The sequence below is a fragment of the Leiobunum rupestre genome, chromosome 4 (genome assembly GCF_980474605.1).
Source record: "Leiobunum rupestre chromosome 4, qqLeiRupe1.1.hap1, whole genome shotgun sequence".
Lineage (NCBI taxonomy): Eukaryota > Metazoa > Arthropoda > Arachnida > Opiliones > Sclerosomatidae > Leiobunum > Leiobunum rupestre.
The window spans coordinates 25,154,394-25,167,727 of record NC_143387.1 but is presented as its reverse complement, the minus strand read 5'-3'; the positions used below and the strand labels follow the sequence as shown (position 1 = coordinate 25,167,727).

The 13,334-nt window shown below is 35.9% G+C and overlaps 1 protein-coding gene across 3 annotated transcripts in view; it reads left to right on the top strand.

Annotated features, from left to right (window-relative positions):
* The first annotated feature begins 2,046 nt into the window (after window positions 1-2,046).
* LOC149947251 (fibroblast growth factor receptor-like 1) overlaps window positions 2,047-13,334 on the top strand; it is a 30,665-nt gene continuing 19,377 nt past the window's right edge. For 2 of the 3 annotated variants that reach the window (XM_090171526.1, XM_090171523.1), the window contains exon 1: window positions 8,900-9,257. The gene's annotated coding sequence lies outside the window, so the exon portion shown is untranslated. Of the gene's footprint in view, window positions 2,106-8,899; window positions 9,258-13,334 lie in introns of those variants that run through there. The other variant, XM_090171524.1, reaches the window with a different exon arrangement.

Sequence of the window (13,334 nt, the reverse complement as noted above, 5' to 3'; positions counted from 1 at the left end):
AACAATTAACAATATATAACAATGGCGTAAATGGCTCGAAGCGAAAATGGAGTTAAAAGGATTGTATCATCCCAAATAACTAGACCCTTTCAATGAATGCCTTACAATAACACAGTTTCGATAATGTAAGGTCATTAAGACCAACTTATAAACTTTTCTGACTTGCCTCTCAAATAGTCGCTGAGCTGTTGTGTGTGTGTGTTTTTTTTGCTATTAAGAGAATGTTAAATTGCCTAAGAATTAGCCTAGACAAAGATGTTTCTAAACATATTTCAATGCATTTAACGATAAACATTCCGTGTTAGACTCATAGCAAAATTGTGCCATTCACAATTCAATATATAGGATATGTTTAATCATTAGCATCAAACTAAAAATGGCGCCAATTATGTTAGATTTTTGAGAAAATTTTAATTTAAGCAGGGCAAATATACCGACCATTGCTTCAATCAGTGTTTTTTAAATATTCGTAAAAAACTTGTGATAAACTTTTAAAAGAACCTAAAATTACAAAATATTTGAAATATAAATAAACAATATTTTAAAATTTTCAGTACCATAATCTCCGAAATTTAACTTTATAATAAGTGATGCCACACAGGAAACAGCTTCGAAGATAACCCTTCGCGGGTTTTCCAAGGAAATGTAATTCTCGGGTCAAAGTTTCTTCTGATATCTTACAATTTCTGATGGAAATGCCGCTGTGTTTCTGAAAGAACTTCCTCCCTTTGAAGATACGAGTTAAATAAATTCCATAATATTTCGGTGAGGGGGGGGTGACTTTTAATCAGTGCCACCACCTCCACCAACAGGGGGACATTGGCGCTCCAAACATTCTCTCTCTCTCTCTTCCTCGCATCTGGAAAACCGCTCGTTCGCATCTCATAGGAAGGCAGTGAATGCTGTAGCCTAGCGCATGCAGAGTGAATTTTTTTTATCCGCGATTGTCATAAATCATAGAAACGAATATTATGGCGAGAAAAAAACTTATTTTTTCTAGAGCTTACGCGATAAATCACGACTAGCGCTGAAATGTGTGAGGGCGAAAAATAGAGACGTGTGGATATATACTTATATATATTTATATATATTCTTCATTCCACAATCGGAAAAGATATATTTTCTTTTTATGTCATAAAGAAAACAAAGCGACGCGTAGGGTTTGCTAATAGGGCCAAAAAAGATAATAATCCGCGTATAATATTCCAACAAACGAAGGCTATTCGTTCTATTTACAGACCCAAATTTTGTAACGAGGAAGAGCTGATACAGTTTTAAAATTTTTTTAAAAATATATTACATATTTTGTAATTCATTTTAGTTTTTGTAACCTTATCAACATCCCTTCAAAGCAGCTTTGATATTGATACAATTCGCTCAGAAGATTAATTGTATATATTATTAAGCCATAGCAAACAATATATAGTTTACTTTAACCTATTTCGTTTATGAGACTATATACTTATTTTTTGGAGGAAAATTAATTGTTGTATTATGACATTGCCTCTAGGGGTAGTCACTCGTAAATATTTTGTACACCTGATTTTCGAAAAATATTCTTTGATTTCCAGTTATTACTCACAATTTTTAAGCGATTTCCGGTGATTATTTTAAGTTAATCCCCGTGATTACCTATGATATGTAAACCTGATTACATAAGTGACTACCCCTAGCATTGCCTATACCCATAATTAATTAAAATGTAAAATGTATTAATAGACAATTAAAAATTTAGTAGGTCTTACTTATGGTTTTAAAAGTAGGAATTTTTGTGAATTGAACTGCTTAGTTTCAGTTATTTGTTTTTTAAGTGTTTATTTGATAGTTGGTCTGTACACCGATTACGCGGAGTAGGCAGAGATAACTCGAAGAATACGATAAGTAAGTTTACGAGAAGTTCGCTGATTACACTAAGATTATGTACTCTTTGCTTGAAGCGTGTACACTGATTACGCAGTTGTCAGTCCCTCGATTTTACTCAAGATTCGAGCACAGGAATATAATATTTGCCGAAATTTATTTTTCCATTTAATTTCATCCAGTTATCACGCGGTGCTTCAGAAATGAGGTCGCACTAATTCGTTACAATGATACTTATTTTCCTAGTAAGTCATTTTAGAACTTATAATTAGGATAATAAGCATTAGGCTAATTATGATTATTAATGAAGTGTCATCGGAGAATATATCATTTTTTAATATTATTTTCCAGCTTCGAAATATAAATGTTTATAATTTATTTTAATTTTTAGAAATATTAATTTAGTTTCATTTATTATTAATGATCAAAATGAAATACATTACGGAATAACTTACGCTAGATTTATCCAAAACGTTTACCATTTTAGAAATACGTCAATTGATATATCTTTCTTTGCTGTGTAGTTTTTGTTGTAATTCTGTACAAAAAAGTAAACCAAGTATGTGTAGATAAGCAACCGTTCCATTCGCGTTGAGTTTTTAAGTATCTCCCTACTGGTTAAAGGGATTTTCCCACCAGCTCTTCGGATTCCTTTTTTTTCACATAAACATGCTGAGGTTAACCGTAATAGTAAGAGTAGGGAGCTGTTGGCTCGCGTGGCATGAAGGGATTGCCACCACCCCTACACAATTTAACCCGGCCACCAGTAATTGACTTCAAAAGTCACTAGTTCAGTATTAGCTTAGCTAGTTATTCATTATTTATCTAAAATATTTTATTTCGTACAAAATAAATAATTTTATTTTCCCAATTTCATAATAATTTTTTTTATTTGAGTTAGCTCCTCGCCTTCCATCACGTGACTAAGGTACCCCTTCTCAAATCACGTGATTATGTAGCTCCACCTTCAACATTCAAACGATTCTGTGCCCTTTAAACGTGATCGGCTATAGTTTAGTCGCCACATGTTTTGTTCCTCTCATTCAAAGAGTAACTGATAATTGGCAACGCTGGGGTTTTCCCTCGTGAGAATCGCGACGCCCCTGTCATTCCGCGTTACAATCGGAAAAACACTCCGCGTGAAATTTGATCAAACTGCACGGACTTAATGCGTTTATCGAGAATGAATAAAAGCGAGATCGTGTGGGACGCCGAGAAAGAAGAAGTCGGGGGGAGGGACCAGCGAGATTAACCCCTTTCTCCTCAAATTATATTAATAATAAAAGTAATGGCCGTTTGGGAGGGGTGGGGAACCAAATTGGGGCCTTCAACTTTGTCTCAAACGCGAATTACTCGTCGCAACTTCTGGGTGTATGCTTCTATCTTTGAGCTCGTTAGCTGGGAGACACGATCCGCGCAAACCGGTTTTCCCAGCAGCTAGAGACCCTTTCTTCTCTCAGTTTTATCTTGAAGATTTCGTCCCGTAGGACCCCCAACAAGTACGTATAAATCTTGACAGCGTTAACCGAGTTAGGGGAATCCTCCCGTTTGTGTTTTATATAGGCTCGTGAACAATTTTTCGAATTTCATTGAGCCCGCAGGCCCCCCCCCCCCCCCAGAGGGGTAAGCATTGGACATTTTCTTTCGTTTTCCAGTCTCCGCATCGCGAGTGCTCATGATCGAAAAATGGAGGAGGCGACGCGACTCTTTCTCATATGATTGTTTGTTCAAATAACTCAACAGGGTCATGATTGGAGCCCGTCACGAAATTTTCTCGTCTATCGGTGCCTCTCCCCCCCTCAATACCCCTCTGAAGGGGACGGGATTCTCTTCCACCCCCTAGCTCGTAATACCTGACGTAACCTTTAGAAAGGCGAATTTAATTTACTCGGGGCGCTATTACGTATTACGTAAATGTATTATGTACCGTATAGGTAGGTAGAGTAAAAAGGAATTGCCGATGCTATAAATTATTACGTTGGCCCGCGTTTATTTAATATATATTTCGGAGGAATGTTAGGCGGATCGGTATAATATCGAGGGGTGGGCCGTACATAGGGGCAACGTTTCAGCCCTCGTTAGGTTCGCCTCTCAACCACCAATATTGGAAATTTATGCTGATTGTTTAATTTGTTAAAGGTCGAGTTTTTAGATAGTTACAAAAGTCATTTATTTTTTAAATAAACGTTAAGGATCTTTTTTAAAGACTTTGTTTGAGTAGAGATCGGCGTTTGAATAAGATATTATCCAATTATTTATTTTTATTCATAACCGAAAATTATCCAAAAAATATCAGAAAAAACCCACTATGTTAAATCGTTGTTTATTCGTATAAAATGTTCATAAATAAACATTTAACCAAAATTTTTATGATTAATCTAAATTTTGCCGGTTAATTTATTTGTTCCGCCGATCTCTATGTTTGAGCAATATTAACAATTCGCATTTAGGGAACAGTAAATAAATTTACAAGCACTAACTCTTGTTTTAACGTTACTAGCGCCAATCACCCCTAGTTTCTGTTATATCTGCTGGTGAAAATGTTAAATTTATTGATCCACCTTAGATTTGAACATTTGATAGTCTACAACTTCGGAAACAGTGATGGTTATTTTTGAGCAGTTTTTGAGCGCTAATGTAAAAAAGCCATTTAAAAGAAACGTTTCTTTTAAATGGCTTTTTTACATTAGCGCTCAAAAACCGCTCAAAAATAACCATCACTGTTCGGAAATCATTTTTTCTTAGCTTTGATTAATTGCAAATTTCAACCAAAAGAATTTTTATTCGCGAGTAAATAAAGGATTTTTTATCTATTTTTCGGTTGTTATCGAAGTTAATTTACTTTTATTTTAAAATTAGTAAGGTTTGGCAGACTATTCCATTTTGCAAAATAAATCGAATTCTACAAATGACCGCACTTTTTAAATTTTCCACTCATATTATGGAATTCTATTTTAGTCATAATAATTATTTGATAATCATAATCATTTATTAAAGAAGTTTATTTGATTTCAATACTCGCTAAGATATATTTCAGATATATTTCACAAAACGTAAACTCTCAAAATGTTTTCTTTATTTTGAGCAAGATGAGCTTCTATCGTAATATGTAAAAAATGTAAAATGTCATTATGAATACCCATTCGGTTGTTAATTGGCTTATTAGGAGGCCCTTCAACCCGTACGCTTTTCGACTACCTATAGAAACACCAATTACGAAGTTTAATTGTGAGTTGGAAGGAAAACCGACAACGGATATTCGTACAAAAGTGATGTAATAAAAGCAAATATTGGACGAAGCGACTGATTTTTAATAGCAGGCTTCGAACATAAGCAAACAGCCACCATGCGAGCTAAAAATCTGTGCCCTATAATTAGGCATTCCTCTAGCGGAGTCAGTCCCGGGGAACGAAGACACCAATTAGAATTGTCCTCGCCAGTTTCATTTCAGTCGTCATCGGGGGCATGAGGCGGCGAATGTGGGTTTTGCGTCGCCCCTTCCCGGGAATCGTCCCCCTCCCTGGCGTCGAACTCGCTGAATGGAGACCAACGGGGGGCGTCTCGACTTAATTGCTTTTTAAAGATGTCGGTGCCCCGCTCGCGGCTATAATTGAGAGGACGAAAAGGGAATCGCTAATTTCCTTCGACAGGTACATTTCTCTCGGTCGCCCAATTAAGCGCTCTGATGAAAGGTACTTTGCATTTTTAGCTCGTAATTTAAAAATTTTATTAACTAGACCTATAGACTCCCAAAGCGTCCACTCCAAGTACATAAACGTTCGGCATTTCAAAGCTCAAAAATAATTTTTTCAATATCATTTAAGCGAATATTTATGGATGTTGAATTTTTTAACTAATTTATTTAAAGAGTCAATACAGATAGAGAGATAGAGAGAGGTTTAGCACTAAACCAGAAGTAAATGAACCGAAGTTATCGAAATAGCGCTCAGAATAGGAGGGCAATTTCCTCATGAAAATGATGAGAAAGTCGAGTCAAATAAAATCTAATTTCCATCCCCGTCTTTTGACGCGATAAATTGCACTTGGGAATTGTGGGTATAGCTATTTTTATGTATAAAAAATGGTTTCATAAAAACAAAAAAGTTTTTTTTTCGGCCTAGGAGCGCGCAAAATTTCAAATTTGAGGTCAAAATGTAACTTCATAAATAAAACGCCTCCAACATGGGGAGTATAGCAGTCTGATAACTTCGGTTCATTTATTTTGACTTAACGTAATGAAACTTGACTGTCGTCGCTTCCATAGTGCCTGCCTGTTTTTTTTTAAAGCAGTGTGCAGAAGTTCCCCATAAAACCACGCATTCTTCAACACTGGAATTCATTCAAAAATTCGGTTCGCAGGAATTTTAAAACAAGACCTCGTGAATACCAAACCGAAGAGTGCTTAGCAATTTCAGCTATAGAATTCTAAATAAACAGGCGATTCGGTTGATTACGAGTGTTTAAATTAGTATTTAATTACTTTAATTTCAAATAAGTGTATTAATTTTATTATTAAATAGTAATTTTAGAAATTGCTTAATTAAAAAATACTTTTCTGCATCACGCGCTAGGCAGTATTTCGTTGGCGTGAAATTCGCCTTATTTTAATGTCGTTATTATTGCGGAAATGTTTAATTTATTACTAATGGTAATTTTGGCGATAGGTTGCTCACAGGTAATCGAATGAAAAAACGCCTATTAAGGTACAATGGCGGTGGAATAGAGGGTAAATTGTACCCTCCCAGATTTCAATACAATGTCTGTTTCAAAATTTCATAAATCATATTTCAGTCTATAATTTTTCAAATACATTCGAATTATACAGAATTAAAGTTAAGGAGGAAAACCAAGAGAAATAATAGCAGTTAGAACAAAGCAATTTAATCTATATATGCTATTATTTGGTGAAGCAGGATACACGAAGATAGAAACGATTTGAACAATACTAACCAATGGATTTTAGTTATTAAGGTAAGTAACAATAGAGGCTTCCCGGACGTAGAACACAGAACAAATAATTTATTTATAAAGACAAGGTGCAGTCATTTAATGATTAGTTGCTTAGAAAGTTGTGAAAATTAACAGCTACTTTAGGGATTTAAAACTACTCTTATATTTTATCATTAAGTCGTAACTCTTTCAATTTTCACTACGAACAAGTGAAACGGAAAATATATTACTGGTTTAATGGAAAATAATGAAAAAAATAGTTATACCACAAGTAATTTAATAAAAATAAGTTGGACATAGTGCTCAACGCTAATTTCCTTACCAATCCTTTTTTGTGCGATAACTCTGAAAATCAGTTCGACAATATTTTTTTATAAGTAATATGCTACTTATGGTTCTATTGGTTCTAGTTAGATAGTTCTCACCACGACTCTGTAGATTTCGTTCAATAAGTAAAATTAAAAATAACAAAATAAAACAGGGCAGGCCTCAAAGCTACGGTAGCTAGCTTGTTCTTACCAAAACTTAAATATGTTCTTGCTATGACTACATCATAATGCTTTGAAGCATATCTGTTTATTTTTGCAATAAATTAGTTTTGTTAATTTTCCGGTAAAATAAAATGCGGAAAAATTTCCGCAAATCGGAAAAATACAAATTTGAAACATAAATTACTTTTTAAGAGTTTTTAATGTTATTAACTTTTTATCGATATGAAATGTCTAACATCAGTAAACATACTACAAAACATTAATAGTGCTACATTGTTAATCAGTTTAAATTAGTCTAGAGGTTTAGTTTTACTTTTAGATTGGAAAAAATTAGGTGAAAAAGCCGCTTAATTTCAATTTGCAACAATATATTAGACTAATAATGGAATGAAAACTTTTTTTATTTTTTTCCGGAAAAATACGAAATAATTTCCGGAAAAAAGGCCTCGGTCATTTTCCGACTTACAACACTACAATAAATATTTATTACAATATTAGCTTTATTTGACGGTAAAAAAGTAAGAAACTGAAACTTTTAAGTGATTGTACTCTCTACATATTCTGACGTTTTCGTTGAAACTTTATTCTGGACTTCAAAGTGCAAATAATCACGCGAAAAACAGACAACCAAGATTTTTTAAAATAAAAATATAAATATACTTTTCTTAAAAATTACGAAAAGGTAGAGATGTAAATTTAAAAATATATTTCCCCGTCATTAGAGGTCGGCGGAACAAATAAATTAACCGCAAAAATTTCAATTAATCATTAAAATTAGTGTTATTTGTTTTATACGAATAAATTATACGATTAAACAACGATTTAACATGCAAAATTAATCATTTTTTTTCGAATATTTCTGAATAATTCTCGGTTATGGATAAATATAAACAATCGTATAATTTCTTATTCAAACGCCGACCTCTACCCGTCATTTCCACCCGAAACCTCGAAACTGCAATCAGCCCGCATCATTGAAATATCGTCAGAGCAACCGACCAAACTGGTACCGCGTCATTCCACGCTAATCGAGACTAGTCGTCAATTTCTTCGGAAACAAAACATCAATAGAAAAGTACAAAACGAGAAACGATTTCCAACGGAACATAAAGCGGACAATCAAGGAAGAGGGGCTCTGTCTCGGAGATATTTTAAACGGGAGGAGATAATAAATAAAGCGAAGAGAAAAACCAACAGTCCCGGGGAAAGGGAGGGGACAGATCTCTTCAATTCGAAATTGACGGCTGCCTAACGAGCCCCGAAACTACCCGGGTCGTACGCGCCGATGGAGGGGGGCGAGAAGATGGGGTTGGCATGGTAACGAGAGGATCGGAGCCTATTTCCTCCGAGCGATGAGGAAAAAACAGGGGGGACCGAAGACCCGTAGTAAGGCGGGCCGGCGGGGGGCAGGGGGGGATAGAATGTATATATTTTGAAAAATGAGCGAGGGCAGAATGGACTTCATAAAAAGAATAATAAGACCAGAGGAAGGAGGAGGCGGAGTTGGCTAAAACGAAGAGAGGTAACTGATTTTCGTTCGCCCCAACTCGAGCCGCAGACTGGGAAGCTTACCAGGATCGACTGGCGGAGGGGAAACGAGAGAGGTCCAGAAAGTTTTCAAAGTTCCCCAGCGTGTCAGACTCGCGCTGAGAGTCGGCAGAAACGGACGCGAGCTTCCCACACGCCCGACAGCTTCGCAAATCGCGCGTGTTTCGCCGCAAAAAGACGACGGGACGCGGAAAACAAACTTATCGAAGACTTTCGAGGAACGGATCAAATTTCCGTTTTTGACGCGCACCGGGAGGAGAAGGAAGCAACATGTGGATGGTCTCTCTTTACCAACGCGATAGCCCGTTAATAGTTCAGTTTGTTTAGTCTCTCCGATCGTATTTTTACCCGGTATTACCCTCGCCGAATCGCAGTTTGCAGGAAGATGGAACGATTCTGTTTGTGAATGTAAGTCGAGCCTTCCGTTTTATGGGGACGAGGTGGGTTCGCGGATTCGGAGGGAGGTAATTGCCATTCGAAGTCCGTGGCTGGTGTTGGGTGTCCGTTTATCCTAGATATGGTGGAATTTCGTCGAATGACGGTACTAAAACCTACCAATTAGATCTCGAAGAAACGGGTTGGTTTAAAGGCTTAGAAAGTTTGGTGAAAAGGAACCACTGTATTGTAAAGGATGATAAAATTAGCGAATAAGTAGAATAGTCCATTATGAAAAGGGATAATAAAGCTAAACCCTAAACAAATTTGAAGAAATTTAAAAACTTACTAATAGCTCGTACCGATAGGTCTTCGAGCAAACAAAAAGACGCGAAACTCGAAGATCTATTTGGTCCGAGTTTCGCGTCTATTTGTTTGCTCTAAGACCTATCGGTACGAGCTATTAGTAAGTTTTTAAATTTCTTCAAATTTGTTTAGCGTTTAGCTCTACTTATTCGCTAATTTTATCATCCTTTAGAAAGTTTGCTCGAAGTAAACTGAAATTTAAACGCTGTTATATCCTTTCTTTAAGTCGCGGTCTGTAAGACAAATCCTAGCTCTCTCTCCCCGAGTTAAGAATGATGGGCTTGTCAAGTCAATTTGGGTTAAATATGGTAATTATAATGTTTAGAATCAAGTTTGTGAGTGGCCCATTTTCGCGAAATATCACTACACGCGGGACTTCTATCTGTATTCCGTTGGCCTATCAAGATAATACTTTAAGCAAAATTCGGGTTAGAGCCCATTACGTCAAACGTTTCGGAAAACACGTTTTATGAGTGGGAGTGGAGACATTACGCTTATAGATATGATATTTACCTCGGAAGAATTTTAAATTTTACGTCCAAAACCTAGCTAACTTTAAGAAATAGAGTGTGATATAGCTCCTAAGGTAAATTCTGATTATTTACTATGTTAGTATTATAGTAGTTATTCTTATTATTGCAAATATGATTTATTATAATTACACGTGACTAAGATATAATTTATTCAACCATGTGACTAAAATCAACATTTATTGGTTCAATTTTCTATAAATCAAATTAGTATAAAAGAAAATTGATAAAGTAATATTCCGTTGCCTTAGTTACAAAACCACGTAAATTGACTTAAACGTAATTGCTTTTTTGAAATTATTTGAAAGTTCATAGAAATCCTATTTTTTACCAAACATATTTAAAATGATGCCAATGTATTTCAATATCATTATTTTTATCAGTTTTAAAATAATTGCGTTCTAGTATTTTCAAATATTAAAATATTTTTTATGTAATTTCATACCTGATTTTAAAACTAAGGCAAATTTAATTCTTTACCTATAAAATAACAGAATTACTTATTATTTGGACCACTTCCAACTTTATATAACATTTACCTTTTTAAACTTTAAATTGAATTATATAATTTCATTTTCAAAAGAAAAAGAAATCACGTATATTGTCATAAAAATTATTATTATTATTATTATTATTCGTGCCTTTGAGAAATTTTAATATTTTGCTTGGTAATTTATTTAAAAGTTATCTGCCAATATGCAGAATGAAATTGATGATTATATACAACATATTTCAAGGCTGCTATAATTTGCGAAACCTAGCAAAAAATAAAAATCATTAGTAATAACGTAAACAAAATCTTTACGCGTGACTGTAAATTTAAATTTTAACGATGAAGAGGCCTCTATAAAATAAGGCATTGTTTAAAACGCGCTTGTTGAAGATTATTTACACTTCATCGAGCGTTTTAGGGAAAATAAATGTATTTTAGTTTAATAACTTAATTGTCATAAAAATTGCGTATTCAAACGACGCTGTCTCGAAATTTAAATAATTTTCTCATTAAATGTTCCAAAGCCACAGCTAGTTTAACGAGCTAACGAATTGAAAAGTTCGAGAATAACTCCCCCTTTTGAGCGGGTTCTATAAATTATAATTATCATCAACGTATTCAACAAAATGGAATGCGAGATAAAAATATAACGTTTTCTTAATCTCGACACTAAAGTTTGGGCCACACCCTGTATCCCGGACGCTTATTTTGGGGTAAATCCAACTAAGTAACCCAAGATCAATATTTTATCAGTAACGGACATTTTAAGAAACTATTTTATTCTGAATATCGTCTGATTTGGGAAAGAAAAAGCCAGATTCGGGCGAAGGTCGTAAACATTCGACACCCGCGAATTGGAACTTAAAAGGGTTGCGGGGATAATCTCATTAAGGCAATATAAATACACCAACCACGATTCCCTCCAACCAGGGGTCGACACTTGACCCTTCTCTCCTTTCTTTCTCCATCCTGGCGCGGCTCGAAGTTCAGACTGACTAACAGACAGCGCGAGAACGTTCGAGCAAAAAATGAAATCGTAAAACAGGACCTCGATCTTCTAAAAAAGAAATAGAAGCGAACGAGAATGAATAAAATGTCCGGTTTTAAAACGGGAATTATATTTCTAGCTCAGTCCCATTTCGAAAGATAAGACCCGATGAACCGCGGGTTATCTCGTAGAGAAGTCAAGATATTGTAGAAATCTCCCACTCGAGGAACTCTTTGCTAAAACCACAACGAAAGAGGGCCATCTTCGCTGGTTCCAATTTACGAGCATGTCGACGGTGTCGCGCCCCCCATAGCAAGCTTCCCTTAAGAGAAGGTCCACGTTCCGTTCGACGCGCAGTCGATGCCCCAACGAGGAGGCAGCCGCCATTACCATAACGAGCCTTATTTCGGTCGGGTCTAGCCGTAATGTCAGCCGACAGTCGCGAAAAAGGTCAACGCTTTCCCAGTCGGCCCGTCAAAGTTAATCTACGATTACGGTTTGAATTTTTAAGGGTCCTGCGAAACGGATTCTCGAAGCTATAAATCGATTTCTTTCAGACTCTTTATAAGCTTTACTGGCTTTCTGTTTTTCTTCATTTGCATCGAGAGAAGTAAATTGTCGTATACCCCGAAAGACTATAGCTTCGACTCGAGTTCTGGGGTCGAGAGTGAGGTTACACTCGCGATTCAGCGAAGGGTCGCATTCCGCGATACAAATTCTCTCGGAATTTGGTGTTTTCTTTAGACTCTAGGGGCTCGCGAAGAGAAAGGCCTAACGCAAACAGAACTGAAGGGTCTTTGATATATATTTCGCGGTATTGGCGCGATAAAAGAAAGAAACGAGGAGAGACGGATGGAGATAGCGTGCGCTGATTACGAGACAAACTGGCAAACGCCAGATTAAAATCACTCTGACAGATTTACGAGCTCTTCGCTACCGTTCCATACCCGTTTCTTGGCACCAGCGCCAAACGGCGGAAACATCCGAACACTGCCGGTGAATTCGACTCTCGAATAACGCGTTTTGGGAAGGAAATATTCCCCTCTGCCACTTCTAATCAACGGTTCGCGGGGGGAAATTATCTTGATCTAGGGATTAATTTGATCGCGATAAGTGGGAAAAACTGATTGAGATCGCCTCTCGAATAAAAATGAACGGATGCGACACGCGTTATCCACAATTTATATCACGTTATCTGATTAGGTTTAATAATAATTACGAGGAAACTGTTGAGGAAGATTCGAATTTTATGGGTTTTCGATTGATTATTTCGCGGAGAAAGACATTAATTTGAAACATTGTAAAACAATAAAGGTTCATTCTGATTATGTTATAGCGAGTAAAGGAAAATAAATTGGCCTAGAAATCTTTATTTTAAATTGACTGATCTGATTTTATCTTAAAATTGGGTAAAATAGCAGAAAAATTAAGCCCAGATTTCCCTTTCCTCTTCAATTTTCTATGGAATGAACTGATTTTATCTTATCTTAGAAATATGTAAAATGGTTGAGAAACTAACACCTGCCAAAAAACGTGTAGAAGTTTTCAGATTTCTTAAATGGCTTAATCTCTCTAATTTCAAGGAAAGCCCATTAAACGTTTGAAACCATCATATGGCGAAAACTAAACACCTAACCAAATGTTTTCGGAAGCTGCAAACTTCTTCCATATATATTAAAGGGCCCCACCGGCGTTTCAATTTTAATGATTTGATGCGCGAGCTCCGGAAATAT